Raw genomic sequence first — 23,118 nt, forward strand, 5'->3', positions numbered from 1 at the left:
GACAGGAAGCTGAGAGACTCTTTGGCATGACCTTCTCTAGCAATAGAAACCTGCTGTTTTTAGAATTATCCAGGGATAGCTACGTTAGCTCTTTCCGAGGATAACAATGAATCCCAGTGACCTAAATACCTACTTCTAGGGCCCACCTCTGAAGGGATCCCCCACCTCCTCATACTGTCATACCTGAGCTGAATTTCCAGCACTCTCCCACCCCAAGTATTGAGAGATGCTATCCGTCTGTCCTCCAGGGGCAAAGACTGCTAACGGAGGCATCACCTCTCGCTCTGGCTGTTCTATCTCCTGACACTCATGGCTCTGTTCCCATTCACACACGCACTCCTTGGTAGCCTATTCCTGTCTTGCCTTTGTTTTCAGCCCACCTTTCATGGCTCCCAAGGTTACACTGGCAGTTCACCCTCTTTTTCCTGGTATCCCTAAGAAACTGAGCAGTCGGATAGCTTGGCTGGGTCATGGAGAGAGGCAGGAAACTATAGCAAGCCTTCCTGGGATGGGCAGTGACATCTGTGTTGAACAACTGTGGCCAGGGAGGAGAGTAGAACCAGAAGTGAGGGCGCTAAGAGCTGCAGCGCTTGAATCTAGAGTCTGAGCTGATCAACAGCCAAGCGGTTTCTAGGGAGGGCTCTCACAGGAAGGAGGGCTAAGGAAGCAGGGGAGGGAAGGGCAGTGGAGTTAAAGATAAACCAGCTTTGACCTGATGTGGTGGGGAAGCTTTGGTTTACTGTACAACACTGTGTGCTGTAATTCTAGTCATGGCTGACCTGTTACAAGACGGACACCTCCCAAGTTCAGCAGAAGGACAAAACAAACCACGGATCTCTTCAGAAGAGCCTGTCCCCTCCTTTTCTGAAGATGCAACACAGCCAAACCTCCCCCTTTATGTACACTTGAGCCACCTAGACGCAAAGAGGCTATTCCCTCATGATTAGCCACTGGCTAACGTGTAAGACCGTGGAGAATGTTCCGGAAGATTTCCTTAACGAAGACCATGCTCTAAGGGGAAGTGGCGAAAAGCCATGACCATGTGACATTCAGACATTTGGGCGAGGCTGGTACACTTGGGGCTGTCTGCTCACAAGCTACCATAGAGCACTATAGTCTTGGTTTAAATCCCAGCTACTCCCTCAGAGTTCTAGGGACCACCAAGTCTCGCAAGCCCTTTGCTCGAGTGTATCCATCCACAAAGGCATGCCTGGGTCCTGTAGATTATTTCTAGTTTTGCGCGTATGTTTTTATAGTGTGAACTGTACAGGTGGGCTGTGTGTTGGACTGGAAATGCAGCCGTTAAAATATCAGTAAGATGCTTGACAAAAGAGCATGTTACCAACACCCACAAAACACAGTGAGTTTTGCTTCTGTTGTTTTTTAGCAACCAAGACAGCGGAGTTAAATATTGGTTATCTGTGATCTCCTACTGTGTGCCTGTGCACAAGAAGTGCGGTTACGATGCCTTCCCCATCTCTGAAAACAGGGACAGTTGGATGCGACCAAAACTACTCTGGAAAGCCCCCCCCCCCAAAAAAAAAAACCATTTTGCTAATTGCAGTGTTTTTCCAACATTGGCAATTTTCACTTTCTCCCAGGAGAGGCCACGGACTGTCTGGCCCACAGGAGTCATTTGTTTCTGCTGAGGGTCATGAGGCTTGGGATCCTGGATGTTCAGACTCTGGAGCTCCCACTTGAGCTGTGAGCCAGCCATCTCTTTACAGCCTGGCCACGCCTCAGAGGCTGCAGCCTGCACTCATGTACAGAGTGGAGAGCAGGCTGTCCCTGTGGGATTGCTGGTGCTTCCCAATTATTCTCTCTCTCCTTCTCCTCTACTTCTGTTCCTTCCTTGTGTCTCTTTTTCTATTTCCTGGACATGCGCCGTTAAATCTGTGACTAAATTGGGATATATTGCAACTCTGTGGCATCTGGCATCCTATTTATATGCAGTTTTGTAAATGTATCCTCTGTTGGAATGAAGTCACCAGTTTAAGTCCCTATGTGTGTGTGTGTGTGTGTGTGTGTGTGTGTGTGTGTGTGTGTGTGCGTGCATGCATGCATGCGTGCGCACCTGTGCTCTGAGTCTGGGGAATTCTGTTAGGAGAATGAATTCCCTTTTGACCACAGTATGTGATCCTAGTTCCTCTGCTTGCCAAAGAATCACTATATTTGTAGATACAAAATCGTCAGCCACCGAGCAATAACAGACAGTTATTGATAAAATGATTAAGGTAATTAAATGATGGAGCATCGTCAGGTAGGACGCGACACGGCAGCCATCATCAGGGCTGTTCCCAAGAGTGACAGGGAAATGCCAGCTAAGTTCTCAGTTCTGTTTTCTGCTTTAGCTGGGAATCAGTGTGTAGCCCCGTCGTTGGAGCACTTTCCGTGTGATGTCGATCAGTTGGTGGTTCTGTTTGGTCACCTCAGGCCGCTCTCAGCTTCTACGTCCTGACTGTGAAGGAAAGGATCTGCCCAGTGGACATCCAGTTGTGCTCTGAGGACGGGAACATAGAAACCATACTCATCTGATGCTAGACAGGCCGGGTACATGCATTTACTACCAAGGCTAGAAAGTGAGATTTTCAGAGTCATGTTTTATCTGAAGTCTGTTGCTCTTGCTGTTGTTATGATTTTAAAGGGCATTCAAGGTTATCGAAATGTGTCGTGTGACTGCATGTTAACTGAAATCTCCCATGCCAAGGGGGCCGGGGGGGGGGTAGGGGACCCAAGCTCCTAAAGTGTACAACTATCACTAAGGAATTTAATAGCAAGAAAAAGAACAAGCAGCCCGAGTTACTTTTGCAGAAAGTCTGTTGTGGTTGTTACATTGTTATACATTGTGCTAGTTAGGGTTTTTTGTTATTGTTGTCCTTGTTGTCGTTTTGACCTAAGTGAGACGCCAGGTGGGAAGAAGGAACCTCACTTGAGGTGATGCCTCCATAGAGAAGCCTGTGGGGCACTTTATGATTGGTGATAGCTGTGGGAGAACCTAGCTCATCCTGGACAGTGCTGGCACTGAGCAGTGCTCTTGGGTTGTATAAGGAAGCAGGCTGAGCAAACCAGTGAACAATGATCCTGCATAGCCTCTGCCTCAGTTCCTGCCTCCAAGCTTCTGCCTTGGGTTCCTGCCCTGACTTCTTTCAGCAACCTCTTGTGGTAGGGACATAGAGCTTAAGCCCCAGCATGCAAGTTGCTTCTGGTCAATGTATATTTCTTTTTCCTTCCTTCCTTCCTTCTTTCCTTTTTTTTTTTTTCTTTCTTTTTTTTTCTTTCTTTCTTCTTTCTCTCCTTCTTTCCTTCCTTCCTTCCTTCCTTCCTTCCTTCTTTCCTTCCTTTCTTTTTTTTTTAATCACAGCAATAAAAACAAAGCTAGGACAAGCAGCACCTTCCCTCCATCAGAAGATGTGTACTGAGGGAGGACCCAGTATGCACTGTGAAAGGCACTGGGGTGCTGAGGTCAGCAAAGCCTTGGCCTTGACCTCATGTAGCATATAGTTCCTTTGGGATTCAGGGTTAGAAAGACAATGAAAAAAATCAAATAAACAAAACTCATGTAAGGAAACCAGACAAAAAAAATCCATGAAATAATTAGCAATTCAGGGAACTGCTTAGAAGCCAGGTGAGGGGTCATTGTTGGGTAACTGAGAACATGAAGAGCTGAACTAATTCGTAGTCATTCTAGGCAGCCACTGGAGGAGGTGGAGTTTAGACTGAGATTCAGGTGAAAGGCTGTGGAAAGAGCCAAAGGCAGAATTCTGGAGACAGGTTAACGTAAGTGAAGACTGCAGGCGTAAAGGAACTTGAGAGGCTCCAAACAAAAGAATAACAACAAAAACCAAACAAAAATCTGCTGTTAGTATGTGTGTGTGGTGTGGTGTGTGTATGCGTATATGATGTGTGTGTGTTGGTATGTGTGTGTATATGGTGTGTGTGTGGTATATGTGTGTGTATGTGGTGTGTGTTTGTGTATGTGTGTGGTATGTATATGAATGTATATGTGGGGTATGTGTGTTGTGTGTGTTGTATGTATGTGGTGTGTGTCTGTGTGTGTGGTGTGCGTGTATGTAAGTGGTGTGTTTATGTGTGTTTGGTGTGTGTATGTGTTTGTATGTGTGTATGTGTGATATGTGTGTGTGGTGTGTATGTGTGTGTGTGTGAGTGTGTGTGTGGGGGGGGTGAGGTGGGTAGATGTGTGTGTGTGTGGTGTATGGTGTGGGTGTGTGTATGTGATGTGTGTGTGTGTATGTGATGTGTGTGTGTATGTGTGGTGTGTGTGTGTGTGTGTGTATGTGTCTGTGCGCACATGCATGCGAATGTGTGTGGTGTATGTATGTGATATGTGTGTGTATGTGTATGGTGTATATGTATGTGTTATGTGTGTGTATGTGTATGGTGTATATGTATGTGATATGTGTGTATGTATGTGGTGTGTGTGTGCATGTGTGTGTGTGTGTGTGTGTGTGTGTGTGTGTGTATGGTGTGTATGTGGTGTGTATGTGTTGGATTAGAAGAGTTAGTGGACATCAGGTTAATAGGATCCTGGTAGTCTCAGAGCCTGTGGATCATGAGAAAACTGGATTGTAGAACACATATAGTGCGAAGTCGATAAAAATTTTAGCTGTAGAGTCCCTACCTGACGTAAATGTCTCACAGCTTTCCTCAGCTTTTGGAAGGATGAAGTTTGGCGAGCACGTGTCTGCGTTGATTTGCAATAGAAGCAAACAATTCCAGCCGTGTGAGAACTGTCTTCTCAGCAGAGGATGACTGAAACTCAGTAGACAAATTAGAAGGATATGGGGCCTCTGCTCCTTCGAGTTTGCAGATATTTGATATTTGGATTTGAGGAAGTATTGGGTATCAGTGATCAGTTTTGTTATCAATGTGTCATGTACCATGATCAGCTTTGAGACTATCGGGTTCTGGGAGGAGATAATGTCACCCTGAGGCACCTGGTGTAAGACCCTAATGCAAGGTGGATCACAGCATCAAACATTGACTGATGGATGGTTCACTAGGTACGGAGGATGGTCAGACACCTGATAATTCACAGTGACGGAATTGTAGTGATGATGACACACTGTAGGGACTGGGGGGACCTGAGACAGAAATGATCCGGTTCCTCCTCTTTATTTTGAGATGGAGAGAGGACTTGATTCTTTTTCTCCAGATGTCTCTACTTCTCCACAAACACCTTGATTAGTTTTGTAGGACTCGAGTTTGTTTTGTTGCATTTTGTTTTTCTTCCATACAGCAGCAGGCACGACGTCCTTCCCCCCCAGGTTTATAATAAATCATTTTCATTTGTTTGAATAATGTAATTAGCATTGCTGAGATGATGTATTATGAAATCGTGCTACAGCTTTTCCAGGGGTTCAGTGGGCCCTGCACTTGCCCTGGCTTAGGCAAACTTAGAAGCAACTGATGCACGAAGGGTCATAAACTGTGTCCTGACACAGCCACACGTTTTCCATTAAGTCAGAAAGAGTAGGAAGGAAAAGGGAATTGGCTGCATGTATTTCCTTATTATTGATGGGAGCTTGCTAATTACCTTGGAAATCTTTAGACGCAATATTTTTTTAAGTTAATAAAATGCATGAATTTGAGAGGGAACCTAAAAAGAGCCCCAAAGAAAGAATTTGTTTGGCTGTAATACGTTGTAGGGGTGTGTGTGTGTGTGTGTGTGTGTGTGTGTGTGTGTGTGTCAGAATGCTTATTTTATGTTCTTATTTAAATTTACAAGTTGTTCAGTCAAAGAAAAAACAGAATGGTGAAGAAATAAATTGTATATGTTGCAATAATTTAAATACCAGCAGACAAAAATAAAGATTATTTACAGTGGTATAAATGAACATACTTATTTTTTAAATTACACACACACACACACACACACACACACACACACGCACACGCACGTGCACGTGGGAGAGAGTTCAAGTAGAATGGAGCTCGCCTGCTTCATTACACTAGGTCAAGAGCTATGGAAGAAAAAGAGTTGCAAGTTCCTGCCCTCCGGGAATAACGAACTCACATCACACACCAGGCATGATCCAATCTGCAGATACATGCACACACAGGGAGAGAATGTTCTCTCTGTCAGCTGTCTATGCCATGGGAATGCCCCTTGGAGGGGAAGGTTTCAGTATGCATCCCAGAAAGGAGAAGGTAGCAACTGTGGAATTCCACCATAGAAAGGGTACTTGTAGACACAGCACGAGACTATACCAGTGAGCCAACCAAAGTATGCAGTAGCTCGAAGGAGAAACTGAAGGAAAGATTGGGGGTATCAGGATGCTGCTAGAAGATGGCCAAAGTGACCCAAATAAAGAGATTACAGCCCAGGGGCAAAAACACTGCTGCGACTAAGTGGAAGAATTACCCCAAAGGAGTTCAAGGACCCCAACTAAGGGCTGTCGGAGCTGTCACCTCCAGGGAAGAGACACAGATGAGCGGGGCTGGCACAAACACCATGTGATTTGTCACTGGGACTCTGGACAGAACAAGTGGATGAAGAGTGAGTAGTGAAAATGAAGGGGGTGAGGATGCTCTCATCTTTGAGTACAACTCAGAATTATCAAAATAAAGGCAACATGGAAATACCTTAGTAAGAATAGCTTGTGTTCCAAGAGTTGATTCTCTTCTTGTACCCTCATATGAAGACCAGGGATGAGCTAACACTTCCCACTACCTGAATAAATGTTTAGAAATAAAGACTAGCAAGGAACTGGAGGAAGCTTTATATGTGTGTGTGTGTGTGTGTGTGTGTGTGTGTGTGTGTATGATATATGTATGATATGTATATCATATACATATGACATATTTGATGTATATATATGCTGTATGTATTAATTTTTCACCACATTTACTGGGTTTACTGGGGTCTATTTCCATGAACAAATGCTTGTAGCCAAAAGCCCACCTCCTGCCCACCTCCTACCCACCTCCTGCCCACTTCCTGCCCACTCTTGTATTTCTTCTGCCTTCCTAAAACTGCTGCTGATTCTGGGTGCCCATGGCTCGTTTTCTTGCTCTCTGTCGAGTGGATACCCTTTTTCTCCTTTGTACACAGTCTGAAATAATGCTCAGTGTACCCTGGATGTTGACCATAGTCCCCCATTCCTGCATTCGAGGGAGCCTGTTGGGGAAAGGAAATTCAGTTAGCCATGAAAGTTCCTTTTAGATTTCGTTTTGTTTGTTTTGTTTTCTTGTTGTTCCTAAGCGTCCTCAGCTGCACAGCTCCTCGGCAGAGGAAACCCTCTGGTTGAAACTCTGGAGGAAGCAGAGAATAACATCTTAAGAGATTTCCACATGTGCAAAACAAGCGTCTTCCAGTGAGGTCTTAAAAATAGTCCCCCTAAGCTTTAACATGTGTGGGAATTGTGCTTGCTCAGGTAACCACAAGCCAGGCCTGCACACGCAGGGCCTCAGCACTGCACAGCAGGCTCATGGGCCTAGGTGCTGATGGCTCGGTTTTCATTGCTGGATCCTCCAGAAATTTCCCACTCCGCAGCTCTACTCAGGAGGAAAGGGTTCTTAGCCCCCAGCTCCCTTAAGAAGGCAGGCAAGTACAGCACGCTCTCTCCCTTTGGGCATACCCTTGGCAGGTATGTGGCCAGCTTCTAGACGTCCAGCCAGCGAATCAATATGCATGTTTCAGCCCTCCTGTGACTCTCTGTGACTCTCTGTCTCTCTCTCACTCTCTGTCTCTCTCTCTCTCTGTCTCTCTCTCTCTCTCTCTCTCTCTCTCTCTCTCTCTCTGTGTCTCTCTGTCTCTCTCTGTCTCTCTCCCTTCCTTCATTTTCTTTTTTCTTCGCTCTCCTTTCTTCCTCCTCCTCCTCTCTTCTTCCTCTCTCTCTCCTCCTCCCTCCCCCTCTCCCCCTCTCCCCCCTCTCCTTAAGAACAGTGGGGACAGAACACCTTATCCTTTTTCTTTCCTTTTGTTTCTGCATAGGGAAATCCATCAGCTTGAGAATGGAGGAAAATTGTGACTCCACAGAGAATCCCCACAGCCAAGGGCGGCAGAATGCCACCAAGTGTGGGTGGCTGAGGAAGCAAGGAGGCTTTGTCAAGACTTGGCATACACGCTGGTTTGTGCTCAAGGGGGACCAGCTTCATTATTTCAAAGACGAAGATGAAACCAAGCCCTTGGTAAGTAGGAGAAAAAAGTCCTTAGGGATCCCTACAGTTGAAGGGGACTGAGGGGGTCTCCGTCTCCCCACGGTATCTCTTCACAGGCGTCTTGTCTCCTTCTCCTCCATGGTTTGCTTACATTTGGACATGACGAACTAGCTAATTGAGACTCCGGGGCAAATTACAGTGGTCTAATGTGAATTTTGAAGGGACAGAATGTCTGAATCCCTCAGGCAAACTTACTTCATGAGAAAATATTATTATCTATTATTTGGGGACAGAGCTCATAGCCAAGGCAGCTCTTCTTTTCCCCCTTGGGAATAAGTTGAAAATCTATATTTTAAGGGACACTGCATACATAGCCACACTCCTCGGGGGATAGTTTCTATGTTCTCTGTGGTTCCTTAGTGGTCATTTATTTCCTTGTGTTCTTGGTCACAAGTTTCAAGACTGTAACTAGAAAGAAAGAAAGAAAGAAAGAAAGAGAGAGAGAAAGAAAGAAAGAGAGAGAGAAAGAAAGAGAGAGAGAAAGAAAGAAAGAGAGAAATGAATCGATCTTGAGTTTTCCCAGCCACAGTCATTGCTTATCAACAAAGGGAAGATGCACAGAGAGGCCTCGTTACTGTGGCCTTCCCACATCCTTTGTCCACAGGGTGGGACATAGAAATGAGAGAAGAAATAGCATGTCCCTGAGGCCACTTCCTCTTGAGTTCAAAGTTCAAAGTTCAAGGTCCTAAGTCGGAATTTGAATCAGAACTCGGTTTTAGTGTGTCATGTTCACAAAGCATGATAATTTCACAGGATTCTCATTCCTGTAATTCAATTACACAAAAACACTGTAAGTTCATGCTTTAAACCTCAGTCATTTATTTGAGATTGCTACTAACTTTTGAGTATTTGCCAGAGTTATAACTTACGTTACTGTCTTCTAAAATGCTCATTGTTTATATAGCTATTTTTATCTATCTATCTATATATACACACATATATGTATACACACCTATTGGTACTGCTTGGATGTACATGTGTTTAGGGATGATGACCACTTGAGACTGGACATGCTATATGGAAGTTTCTCCTTGAAAAAACTGTTTCTACCTCTCTCAGGTGGTGACCACCTATAGCTCTTCATCTGGGAGTGGGACCTCATGGAGTTTCCCCCTCCACATTGTCACATCAACTGGTGTTGCAGTTAGGCAGGTCTTACTCAGACGTGATATTTTATGCATGCGATTTCCAGAAAAGTAGCTCACGTACTTGGGAGGAAGGAGCAGGATACTACAAATACAATATTCATGTGTGAATATCTCAAAAATTACATTATCAGTAAAAACTCATAGTCATCTCTTATCTGTTCTATTTTTATTTGTGTTTTATTCTTCTCTTGTATGTTACATCCCAATAGCAGTTTTCTACCTCCCCTTTTCCCCTGATCCACTCTTTCTCTGTTTCTCTTCAGAAAAAAAGACCAGGTCTCTCAAGGATCTAAATAGAACACAGAATAACGTGTTACAATAAGACTAGGCACACACCCTCATATTAAGCATGAGCGAGGCAATTCAGTGTGAGGAAAAGCAGGCAAAGGAATCAGAGACAGCACCCTCCCTGTGCTGTAAGAAATTCCACAAGAACAACTAGCTATGCAACTATAACACACATGCAAAGAACCTAGCTTAGACCCATGCATGCTCCCCGAGTGTCGGTTCAGTCTCTGTGGCTCCTACAAGGGAGCCCTGCTTAGTTGATTCTGTGAGCTGTGTTCTTGTGGTGCCTTGGACACCTCTGACTCCTGCAAACCTTCCCTCCTTCGTTGGGGTTCCCTTGTCTCCGTCTAGTGTTTGGATCTGGGTCTATGCAGCGGTTCCAATGGATGATGTCTCTCCAATAACAATTGGGGTAGTCCCTCGTCTACGAGTATTTATGCTATTTACTATCCGGTGAAATACTTAAAATAACACTGACTTTGTATTATATTATGATTATAAAATTATTAGCTCTATTTTTTTTTAGCATGAAGAAGAGAATGTTTAGGATGTAGTTTGCCCTACATGGAAATGTTGGCATGATTTAACTCTAGGAATGTCCAGGTTCATGGAGCCTGGACCAAAGACCTCTGTCTGGGTCAGTGAATGAGAGTGCTTCATGCTGGTGGTCTAACAGTGGCACAGATCTGTCCGTGATTTGTCCTGACCAATCTGTGGGGAATGTGGAACTCATTCCCAGATGTTCGTTGGGGCTGTGTGTCCTTTCTTACGTCACTCTCCAGAGCTCCTTCTGGTTGCATAGCTTGCTTCACACCACCATGTGACATTCAGACTAACACATCATTTTGAGTGTAGAGTCATTTACCAAATTTAGAGGAAGGACCATGTTAATATGCAAACAGTAGAACATGGGAAATCCAACATGAAAACCATGATGGGGAGGATTACGTTGACTATCACTGAACTATGGGTAAGGGCCAGTGTCCGATTTCCAAGATGCTTCTCTGACAGGACATTGGATGGACTAGGCAGTTCACTGGAAGGGACCCAAACTAAGTGATTTCTTCCAGCATTCTCTATGATGGAAATAAGTCATTAGGGAGCAAGCAGAGAACTCACTTGCTCTTCTGGCTATTGTTGTGGTTCATAGGTTTAACAGCTGAGTAAGAGTATTCATTGTATTTCTTCTTCAGTATCTTGCAGAGTGGGCCAGGCCTATTCTCTACCACACTAATTAATTATCTCAGCTCAGAATTGTACTTCCATTTAAAAGAATGAAGGGTTAATGACATTTAAAAATTCTTGTGAGGTCTACAATAGAGTTTTAACCTTTTAATTGAACACATAGACAAGTGTTCTACCACTGAGCTAAATTCCTGGATCACTCAGTCCATCTTGCTCTCTACATTCCTCCTCCTCCTCCTCCTCCTCCTCCTCCTCTTCTTCCTCCTCCTCCTCTTCTTCTTTTTCTTCTTCTTTCTCTCCTTCTTCTCTTCTTCTTCTTCTTCTTCTTCTTCTTCTTCTTCTTCTTCTTCTTCTTCCTCTCCTCCTCCTCCTCCTTCTCCCTCTCTCTCTCTCTCCCTCCCTCTCTGTCACACACACACACACACACACACACACATGTGCACACATACACACATATACATATGAACACACATGTAATTTGAAATGCAGTGTCCTAAGTTATCCAGATTGACTTTGAATTTACCCTGTAACTCAGGAAGGCCTTGAACCTGCAATCCTTCTGCCTCAGCTTTCTAAGTAGCTGGGCTTACAGACTTGTGTCTCCAGGCCAAATTAACAATAGGTCTTAAAGACTTAAATGAAGAAAATCCTCACAAATGTTATGATGGGAAAACTATGTATTTGTACGTCTGTGTTTACAAACCAAATGGATGTTGCTGATGAGCAGCTAGACAAGAAGTGCAAATCCCAGAGTTCCTTGCTCCTCAGCTCAGCCTTGGCTCTCCCGCTGGTCCTCAATTTTTCTCTGGACTGACCTTTCCCCAGAACTGGTTCTGGATTATTTATATTCAACTTAATTCTTCCAACAAGATGTCCTTGTTCTTCCTGTGTTTTGACTCCCAACTTTAAAGAGCATAGTGTATCCTTGCAGGAGACCAGCTCCGGTTTACAGCATTGGAAGAGCCAGGTGGCTAGTCTCACCCCATGGGCAGACAGGAAGCAAAGAGCTCAGACAGGACCCAGAAGTGTTAGGTAAGCCACACCCAAAGCTTCTACAGATCTCCAAAGCAACACAGCAGTGGACCAAGTGTTCAAGTACATGAATTTGTGGGGATATTTTTTGTTCTGTCTTATATTATTCTAGTCAGGATTTCATGTCACCTAGTCTGACCTTGAACTCGCTGTGTCATCTTAGATAATTATCGATTGGTATTCCCTTGTCTTAAAATCCCAAGTGCCCACAATACAGGCATATGCCATCCTTCTTGGTTTGTGGGGACATTTCATACTCAGACAATAGCAGCTCCCTGTTTGTAAGTGTGGAGAGAGGGCAAGAGATTGAGAGAGATAGATGGGGTCTTGTGCAAAGGATTCTGTGTTCTCGGTAGAGACTGGATTTCCCTCTGGACAGTGGGAATCAATTTCCAGACAAACCACCCAATCCTGTGTGTATCTTTGAATGAAATCTTGACAGTCCTCTCCCAATATATTGACAGCCTATCAATGACCCAATTTTCCCAATTAGGTTTATCTTCCATTTCTATCCTCAACTTTCATCTCTCAGAACTTGATGTACATCTGATTTACTGTTATTGTGGTCTTGATTGAGTGGACAGAGCATCATTTTATTCTCTTCCTCATCAAGCGTGGCTTCCCAGATGCCCAACCACCTGTCCAAGTTGGAGGACTTCAGAAGTCTCAGTACTACCTCTCCTGTGTTTCCTTCTTCAGTAGAAGGTGGATTTGTTTCAAAGTCACCATTTTCTAGGTGTGGTTGACAGTGACTTAATGGCCCTAAGGCTTTCAGTCAGCACGTTAGAAGCTCACCACAAAAGGAATAACGTACCTCTTCAAGTTAAAAATACACGAAACTAAATATCTTTATTACATGTTACTTTTCTAAAAATGGATAATGAACCTTGCAATTTTCGCTCATTAGGATGAACTGTTCATTAGGATGTTAACTGTTGAGGACCAACTGGCTGCAAGGGAATGCAGGGGCAAACTTTATTTGCACACAGTTGAAAACTGTACAGTTGAGCTTGGTTGTCTCTGGAGGGAAAAAATACAGAAAAGTGATTGATCCATGAGGGTATTTACGTCCCTACCATCTTATCATGCGTAGGCTAATGCTAGCAGCATTTTATATAGCTATGTTTTTCCAGATTTTGGGATTTATTTCCTATTTCAAAAATTTAATCTTACAGTAAAGTAATATTTACCTATGGAGGAAAAAACTTTAAAATTAACTATACGGAAGATTATAAAAATATTTTTCCCCTCACCGTGCACTCCTAAGCTTTAGAACAATCACTTTTCAAGGATGTTTCAAACAGATTTAAACCAAGTTCATGAAAATATTCACTTGGACGTCTCTCATTAACGATTATGACAGGGCTAGAGAGCTGACTCAGTGGTTAAGAGCACTTGATGCATTTAGAAAAAGACCCAGGTTCCGTTTCTAATGCCCACGTGGCAGGTCACGACTGTAAGTCTGGTTCCAAGGAACCAGGCATGCATTTGGGACACATACATGCATGCAGGCAAAATACTAATGCATGTAAGATTAAAAACACAAAAATTAAAAAGCAGTCAACAGCAGAGGCTTTCGTTCTAGCTATTTGACATGGGTATAACTATTTCTCAAAGAGGCAGTGCCATGGGTATGTTAATGATCCTATGGGACAATCTGTCTTCTTTCTTGAAGTCTACTATAACTTAAATAAAAACTAAGTTTTGCCTTGAGCCATGCTGGTTAATTCCCCCAACACACTTCTATGCTAGAAGGGCAGCGGGAAGCATTGATTTTTAGAATCTAGTGTGAGACTTCTGAGAAAATGGCCAGAAGCCAGACAGGCACCAACCCAATTAATATAGTTTAGGCTTCCCACCACAGATATTGATCCGCATGTGTGGGGAATATGTTTTTGTTTTCTGGGTCCAATGACAATGACATTATATTGGATCACAATGGATTGTCCTAACTCAGAGTACAAGTCGCTGCTGACTATTGTAACCTGAGGGCTGACCTCCAAATGTGCAGAATTGATTACTGATTAAAGAGCAAAGTCTAATTTTATACTTAATCAAACTCGTGAGTTCCTGAAATCCAGAAACCTCTCAGGCACTTTCTTCCTTGTTACAAAATAGGAATACAAAGAAGCCGGAGCCACAGCTTAGTGCTTCAAGTAATAGTGCAAACGTGAGAAACGAACTTCACTCGCAAATCTAAGACGCACAAGAGACTTGGGTACGACATCTGAGGCATTCGGTGCTTAAAGAGAAACATAGAATAGTATTGCATGTCTTCACAAGGTTTTAAGGATTCTTGGGGGTTTTATAGAAATTGTTTATCAAGAGATGGGAAATGCGATTAATTCGAGTCATTTTATTCCACAGTTCAGTCACTTCTCCTTGCTTACCTCTTTGTGCAAAGTGTAGTATTTTTTGCACAGGACCAAAAGACTTTGGAGTAAAATTCTTTGTGTTCAACTTTAGTTATCTGCTGACAGATGGTGACACATTGGGACAATGACTACATAGTGCGAGTTTTAATGTGCTTTTCTTGTCCAATGAGGGTTAAAGCAGTCTAACGTACACATAGGCCCTTAGGCCGAGGGCTGAGCAATGGAGAAGAGATGAGAGATTTTGGTGGGTGATTTCACAACGCCCTCACACGTCATAAACAGAAACGCAGCATTGATTGTCCTTGTGGGAGTTTCCTTTACAGATAATATCCAGGCTGTTCATGTCATTGATCATATCTAAACTCAAAGCATTGGTTTCTAGTATCTAGTGTATGGACAGACATTCTATAGGAGACAGAATGTACAGGTGGAGTGTGTGTGTGTGTCTGTCTATGTATGAGTACGTGTGTCTGTCTGTGTGTGTGTGACTGTGTGTGTGTCTGTCTGTGTGTGAGTGCGTGTGTCTGTCTCTGTGTGTGTCTGTCTGTGTGTGTGTGACTGTGTGTATGTGACTGTGTGTGTGTGTCTGTCTGTCTGTGTCTCTGTGAGTGTCTATGTCTCTGTGTATGCGTGTGTGCATACATGCACTTATTACTTTCTTGGTAAAGGTCTGAGCAGGTGAGAGAAATCTGCTTCCAGAAGCACTTTGCATGCTCACACTGCCAGTTCTTTTGCACTTCTTAACTTTTGCTTCCAAATCCAACATGGCGTCCTTTCCCCCACAGCAGTCCAGGAAGGGAAATAAGAGGATTGCTGTGTAGCTGGGTAAGAGTGCACTGGTCCTTGATTGCTCACAGGCCCTTACTTAGATGCACTGGATCACTGTGGTAGTCACTTCTGTGTGGCCACCATAAATACCATGACAGATGTAAGTTAGAGAAGGAAGGCTTCACTTCAGTTTATGGTTCCAGAGGAAGGACTGGGGTGACCTGTCAGATGCATAGAGCTCACCTGATGGGGAGCAGCTGAGGACACTGAGCTTAAAACAGTGGTTAGACAGAGGATTAGAAAACGGGGATTTCCTTCCTCTTCACGTTCTGTAAATTGGTTTTCTCCACTCTAGGCTTGCCCAGCAAGCAGTTGACTTCAGTTGCTTTGTGGAGAGGTTCTCTAATCATCCTGCCTGGATTCTTGTGAGGCTTACCCAGTGGCCTCAGGCCTGGGGTAAACTATTCATTGTCATATTTTGTCCTGGTCCTCTGTAAAATATCTACCTTACAGATTGTGAGCTTCAAGTGTTTTAGGATGTAACACAGTACCTAGTCTCATTAAGTTTTATATATATATATATATATATATATATATATATATATATATAACTTAATAATATATATATATATAATTGAGCCATTGTCCTACTGATACCACCATCACCACCACCACCACCACCACCATCATCACCACCACCACCACCACCATCACCATCATCATCACCACCACCACCATCATCACCATCATCATCACCACTACCGCTAACCTCTCTGACAGAGAGCCCTGACACAGGGAGAAGTTAGAAACCCTAGTATACACTTCATTAATCGTATAATGAAGAAAACTAACTTGATGGTCAGTGTGTCTCAGCTTCACAAGGAGTTTCTCGGCTATGGTCATGCTAATTTCCAAGCAAGAGCTGGCACAGTTTCATTGTTGACGTGCATTGCCAACACGGAGATCCTGGCAGCTCTCCCAACAAAAGCAGGGCTCACCACTGTCCTCTGCTCTCCCTGTTAAAATCATGGTGGGGCTCCTTCAGAGCTGCCAAAAACCATGGTCCTGATGGCATCCAAGAAGACTTAAGGAAGTCTCTTTGCAAAATTTCTGAGAAAGAAAGCCCTGGCTTTCTAGTTTCCTGTAGCACAGATGTATCAGCACCAATCCGGAAGGAAGCTGCAGGAGTCGGATCCCCCTTGGGATCCATCCCTTTCATTCGTGGCTGAAAGCTCTCCTGCTCATGGCGCAAGTCAACATATGGAGCCCAACCGTCCATGTTTTTGCTGTCTCATTAGCAGAGACGTCAGCATTTTACCTTAGGCTCCTGGCAGGGGCAGAAGTAAGAACAGGAAGTGAGAGGGTGGCGATTTCCTCTGAATGTTTATATTCTGGGGGGCGGGGGGCGGGGCTTCCTCCTGCATTTCACTGCCCTTTGCAACTTCTCTTTGAGGTTTCTACTGCCAATTGTTCTGCCTGGCTCTAGTTTTATCCCCGTCTAAATCCAGCCTCCATCCACTTCCCCAGAACCGCTGCTGTGTGTTCCTTAACCCAGGGACTATTAATCATAATTACATAAATTATAAACTTGAAAACTGTTTATGTATTGGAAAAAAAAAGCTTTAAAGCAGAAGTTCTTGCTCTTGGGTTTTGGATTTTGGTGTATGATATGTAGTTTATTTTTGAGTCTGATCCATTTCGTGTAATATATCTATTTTTTGTTGCCTAAGAATGTGCTCTTGTGTCAGCATACCACACTTTAAGTTGTTTGACAGGGGATGGGTCTTTGAGCTGTTTTTCTTCTTAGCTATTATGAATAATTCTGTTATGAAAATTTACATACAGCTCTTTGCACGTGAACATAAGATTTCATCTCTTTTAGGAGCGGAGTTGCTGTCATATGCTAATTATGTCCAAGTCTGAGGAACCACTCTGGCTAGTTCAATTGTGAAATTTTAATCTAGAATCCAAGTCTCTTATTCAGTTTAAAGTTCATCTGTATCCCTTCATACCTACTCCAGCATATGCCTGTTTTACTGGCTTGTTGTTGGTGGGGTTTGTAGAAAAGAAAAGCTATACTCTCTGTCTCTGTCTCTTTCTTTCTTTCTCTCTCATGTGTGTGTATGTGTGTGTGCATGTATGAGTTTGTGTCTCTGTGCATGTGAGTATGTGTGCATGTGTAAGAGAGAGTGTGAGTTTACATATATGCATGTGTGAACATGTATGTGCATATATGTGAATGTGTGTGAGAGTTTGTGTGAGTGAGAGAGAAAGACAGAGAGAGAAGTAGGTAGAAGATGGAGAAAGGTAGAGAGAATGAAGGAGAGGAAGAGGGAGAGGGGGAGGCAGAGGGGAGGGATGAAGAGGATCTCTTTGGAGCCTCCTACACTGAGGCTGGCAGCAGGGGAGCATGGGATATCAGGGCCACATGCTTTTGTATCTCTCACCTGCTTTTGTTGGATTTGTGACTGGTGACCACCATCCCGTACGCTTTGATCACTGAGGCTGAAAAGCATGAGATTGTGTCTGGTTCTCTGTCTTACCTTCTTGCTTTGATATGACAAGTCCACCCTCCAGCTCTTGGCTCCCAAGATGCATTGCGTCACTGAAGGGCCTGTTCTCATTGTTGCGCTGCCTTGCTGGAATGAGGAATGCTAGAACTGTATGCTAGAACGTTCTCCTCCTTTCTGCCCTGCACTCATCCTTCCATCTATGTCCCAGGTATGGGGCAGACATCCTAAGCACGTGACTGACTGAGGAACAAGTTACAGATACTCCCTGGTGCTAGCGGTGCTCCCTGACTCCAGTGGTCCCCTCTCCACATGTTTGTCCTGGGTGTGTGCAGGCTGAGGCTGGCTGTGGCAGTGGTGTGGCACCAAATTAGATTCCATTCTGGAACCCCTTAAACTTGCGGGCCTCTCGGAACCTCTCTGTTTCTGGTTTTAGAGTCCAGGAACTAATTTGCGCAAAGTATAATTCCTATTCAGTATCATACTCAGAATGACCATGTGGTACTTTTAGATTGTCAAGGTTATTACTCGTAGATAAAATATGTTTGAGTTTTATCCTCCAAGATAAAACTCCATCATTCTCTCATGAGCTAAATAACTATTGTTGGGTTGTCAAATCTATCTCATGATTAACTTGAAACAGCATTCTGTTTATGGACCATGCCCCTTCCTTTAGGCTCCCCCATACAATTTTTTCATATTTGAAAATTTTAAGCTACTGAATATATTGTACTACTTATCAAATTTATTTTAATTTTTCCTACTTTTTGTCTTTTAACTCACCGCTCCTTTCTATGCCACAGTTATTGGAAGACATCAGCAGAGTCGATCTTTTTGTAGAATATTCCTTAGCTTATCTCTAGGAACCCAGATTCTTCACACAACGAATCCTTTGGATATGGACCCAAATACAATCAAAAGATATGCTAAAGTTTTAAGCTCAGTGTAGATGAATAGATGCACACCTCCTGCTTGGCTCACAGATTCTGGGGTTTGGGGTTCTGGGCTCACAGATCTACACGTTTGTTCAATGTGCTGTCACCTTGGTCTAGCTTAAAGTGTGCAGCACTGCTGGAATAAATCAGTGTCACCCTTCGTTAGCTACACTACTTAATATTCATAACTTTCTACAGCGACGACAGGGACCACCAACACATCAGCAAGTGGGATGCTGGCACATTGTTCAGGCAGCCTGGCGGGGCCAGGTTTCACCGTCTTTTTTGAAATGTTTTCCTAGATGCTGTTTTCTGATGCTGTGAATTATATTTCTCCTCAGATTTTAAAGGAGATGTGTTGCAGGTCACTCCTGCTCTGATGGTGCTGGTGGGGGGCAGGGCATGAAGGCCCACCATTCTTGTTCATGATGTGTGTTGCCTTGCATTTTTCTTCCTTCCATGTTTCCTCAGTTCAAGGCATGACGACGTTACATTGGCTTCAAAATCAGTTTTCACTCCCAGTTTTCTATAGGTTTTGTTGAGTATCAATGCCAATCTTGTTTTCTAAAAGTTAAATGATTAGGATTCTTGCAGAAAGATTATCTCTCAAACCTTGTCTGTTAAACTTGCACAGTGATATCCACAGACGTTTGGAAATTGGGACCTCTACCTTTCAGGGGAGTGAGTCATATTTTCATGTTCTATCCACATAGATTTTTGTAAATATTCTCAATTAGCTAAATTTTGAATCAGCCTCGCTGAAGGGAAGTTCTAGCCATCAGCACAAATACTGACAGGATCGCTTGTCTCTAAGTGTTGGTCTGAAAACCTTCCTGGTTAAATCATTACCGTTACTGTTAAAGAGGCAGGATTTCTTTTAATTTTGGCTTTCTTCTGCTTGGTTCTGCTTTCGGATATTTTAAAGGGAAATAAAACAAAGCAACAAGAACAACAAAACCAACCAGGCTGCCCCCTGTGAGGTTCTTTCTATCTGAGATTATGAGATGAGTTAGAAATCTTAGACTGGGTGTTCTAACAATTCATCAGTTTCAGAGATTAATGGGTCCAGAGGAGTCACTGTAGAGACCGACGCTTCATGTCACTGCCCAGAAGGTTTATATTCCATCCATTTGAATATTTATGGATCTTTAGGAATTGAACTGACACCTTTTGACATATCTGATGTGTAAGCAATGTAGACACTACATTGACCGTCTTTCTCGGTGACTAGCTCTTCAATTGACAGCCCAGTAGAAATTTCACTTTGCAAGGCCCTGCGTTCCATGAGAGGTGTAGAGAGTGGGAATTTTGTCTTCTTTTTTTTTTTTTCAGTCTTTTCACTCATATCTGAGTTGGGGATGGGTCACGCAGTGCTGCACCCATGGACTTTCATTTTGAGGCACACATGTTTTGATAATGTTCAAATTTAGATGTCTTTGTGGAAGTTCCAGACTTTTACTGTGAAATCCATCAGCGGTCTTGTGGGACGTCTCCAGCATGAAAGCAATAAGCCGTGTTACCTTCAAGTGTAGCTAACTTCAGCAATTCTTCAGCTTCGAATACACACACACACACACACACACACACACACACACACACGGAAGGAGGTGGATTCTAAAGGGGACCTCTCATTGCTGTCCGATTCCTCCAGGAATACAACAGTGACATTGACTATGAACTGTTAATCTCCGTACTTGTCAGGTGATCATCAGTTCTCATGATGCTTTCTATAGGAATTGACAAAACCAGATAGAATATTAAAAATTAAAACAAAGTAAGTGAACCATGTAGAAGTCCTACAGAGGTGTGCTGGGAGGTGCTCAGGGAGGTGAGCGGGCCTCATCTCATGCCAAGAGACTTCTGAGTAGATGTACTTATGACACTATGAAAGAGGAGGAGAGAGCCAGACCAAGTCTGGGAAGTAGGAATGCAGCTTCCAGCAAGGCCTACTGAAGAACCCTGTTTTAGAAATAATGATCACAAATTAAAGGCAGCATGCTGATTAAGTCATGCCACGTTAACAGCCCGTAATTCCTGAGTGAGCTGAGAGAGTTCAGGAAATGGGTTGCTGGCTTAGGAAGAGTGGGCCCGACACAGAAGTTCTGCTCACAGCTAACACTGAGCTTTGGGACTCACTAAAGCAATCTCTGTAGCATTCACAGTCATAGAGAATTCTTGTTTATAGAGAATTATGCCATCTGGATCCCGTCATACTAGTGGGAGCCTAGGTTTCATTTGTTCTTGATACAAAATACAAAAGACTTACCAGGACCCCTTATTAGAGGAACAGTTTCTGATATCCCAAATACTTTTGAGGCTCTCTGCTTTTAATTCCATCTTGCATTAACCCAGAGATGGTCAAATGATAGTTGCGTTGGGGATGGCTGGAATTTGGGCTTTGGGTGCAAACAAAGGAACCAAGATACTGTAGTATCCATTCACTCATGATCATCTTAGATAGGGAGAATTAATTGGTTACCATTTAATTAAAATTAAATGTCTACATAGGATCATTGGTGCAAAGCCTGAACCAGGAAGCAAAGATGGTCAGTCTTATAATGAAAGTTGATTGGATGATTGAATCTTAACTATTTCTTTGGTCTCTGCCAATTGGCACTATCACTCTGTCTTAGCAGTATTCCATTCCCCGGAGCTTGAACAGAAGGGAACCTGAATTTCATTTGTTCCAAACCTATCGTATAATAGAAAGTAAACCTTGGAGTTTCCTTTCACATGGAGGAGTCTCTTGACTAATAAAGCCGAGAAGTATTTGCACTTACATAACAGCTAACACTAAATTGTGGCTTTGGTCAGAGTTTCCAAAGTACATCCCCTGTTGAAGGGGCTGAAATAAGAAAGGGCCATGGTCTAAGGTGTTTCCTCTTCTCAAAATGGGAGGCTGCTGACTTGCCTCTCAGAACTTAAAACAAATTGAACATTATAAAGCAGGGGCTGGAGAGATGGCTCAGTGGTTAAGAGCACTGACTGCTCTTCCAGAGGTCCTGAGTTCAAATCCCAGCAACCACTTGGTGGCTCGCAACCATCTGTAATGGGATCTGATGCCCTCTTCTGGTGTGTCTGAAGACAGTGATGGTGTACTTATATATAATAAATAAATCTTTTAAAAAGGTATAGAGCAAGCAAATAAACAAAGAAGCTGATGAGTGGCACACATCTTTAGTCCCATTATTCTGGTGGCAGCCTCCATCTGTATAGGGAGTTACAGGGCAGCCAGCTCTACATCATGGGATCCTGTCTCAAAAACAAACAAAAATTAGAAGCAACAAAAGCCTTATCATAAGAAAATATTTGTGTAACTATTAGGTAATCCAGAACTGGCTCGCGTTTCCGATGGTTGTAATCAATCGTCCTTAGTCACACTGGCAGCACGAGTTAGTTCTTGATTTCTCTAATGGAAGAACAAAGGATTCTTTAGAACAGAAGGTATTGCATTCCCTTAAAGAGAAGGCCAAACTGCGTCAGCTCATGGGAGCCTGTAAAGAAAGGTTTGCAGCACCTGGAATGGGGCTAAGCAAAATGAGGGTTTGGCGTAAGTGCCCTCGTGCTGGAGCTAGTGATCGATCATTATCTTAATCACCATTGGGCAGGTCATGCGAGGGCTGCAAAAGTAAATTTCATTAGATTTTAGTTTATTAGCATAAGCTTGTAAATTAGTTCCCACTTTATAGTGGCATTTATTTTATTACCATAAAATATTTTCCTTTTAGAATCCGAGAGAACCTGTTTTTCCTTTCAGAAGTATGCCTATTAGTGAAATTTGACGAAGAGTGAGAGAGCCGAGCGGCATTTTAACAGAGATACGGTTGTACCCTGCAGACTTTCTAGGACTGGACTCTTTTGCCTTCCTTCTCTGTTCGTTCACAAACAGATTTATGCAGATGGATAGCGACCAGGCGCTTGCTTGTTATAAAATCAGCTACTATTTTGTGAAGCTCTGTGGTAATGAGAGTGCCGGTCTTGCACGGAGTAAAAACAGGTACGATAAACACTAACTAGATAAGGATGTGTTGGTGCTGGAGGTAGATAGATTCTCAGATAAAAAGCAAAAGTCAGTTCCATGTAAACAGACCTGAAGGATGAGGAAGGCTGTCACAGGAGAAACAGAGGGAAAGCCCTCAGGGGTTAGGGAATAGCATGGCTTGGGAATCGAACTCACTTGTGGACTAACTGTATTAGCTAAGGGTTCTCACTCAGACCTTCCTGTATCTTGGGCACATCCAGTCAGCCATTCATTGAACGTGAGGCACACACACGAATGAAATCTCCACAGTAGTTTTCCGGTGCTTTCCAATCCTGTGTCGATGAGGCTTCCTGCCTACTGAATGCCTCGTGCTCTCCGTTAATGTAATAGTTTTTGTCCCTTTACTTAAAGGGAGAAAAAGGAGAATCATGTTTCCTGCCCATCACCCCCTCTTTCCTTCTCTAGCCAGCCCAGTGATTGGGTGTGAAATCGGGAGGCTCTCTTGTGCACTGTACCTGAACCCTGTAACCATGTGTTCAATAGCTCTTGCCATGTTGTATTTCCTGTCCTGTACAACTGAGACTTGAGCCCAGGGGTCCTCATGTATATCACAGTGCACTGTCTGTACCTCATCCATTGCCACCAATGGAAGTGTCACGAACTCCTGTACAACAGGGACATATGGTTCTCTGAAGTGTAGAAAAGAGGTTCATT

The 23,118-nt window shown here is 43.4% G+C and overlaps 1 long non-coding RNA gene across 1 annotated transcript in view; it reads left to right on the top strand.

Annotated features, from left to right (window-relative positions):
• Nucleotides 1–8,616, top strand: part of LOC116912293 — a 72,436-nt gene extending 63,820 nt beyond the window's left edge. Inside the window, exon 2 of the long non-coding RNA XR_004389440.1 lies at nt 7,955–8,616. This is a non-coding gene — a long non-coding RNA (uncharacterized LOC116912293). The remainder of the gene's footprint in view (nt 1–7,954) is intronic.
• Nucleotides 8,617–23,118: the final 14,502 nt, after the last annotated feature.

Source organism: Rattus rattus, chromosome 11 (assembly GCF_011064425.1).
Source record: "Rattus rattus isolate New Zealand chromosome 11, Rrattus_CSIRO_v1, whole genome shotgun sequence".
Taxonomy (NCBI): domain Eukaryota; kingdom Metazoa; phylum Chordata; class Mammalia; order Rodentia; family Muridae; genus Rattus; species Rattus rattus.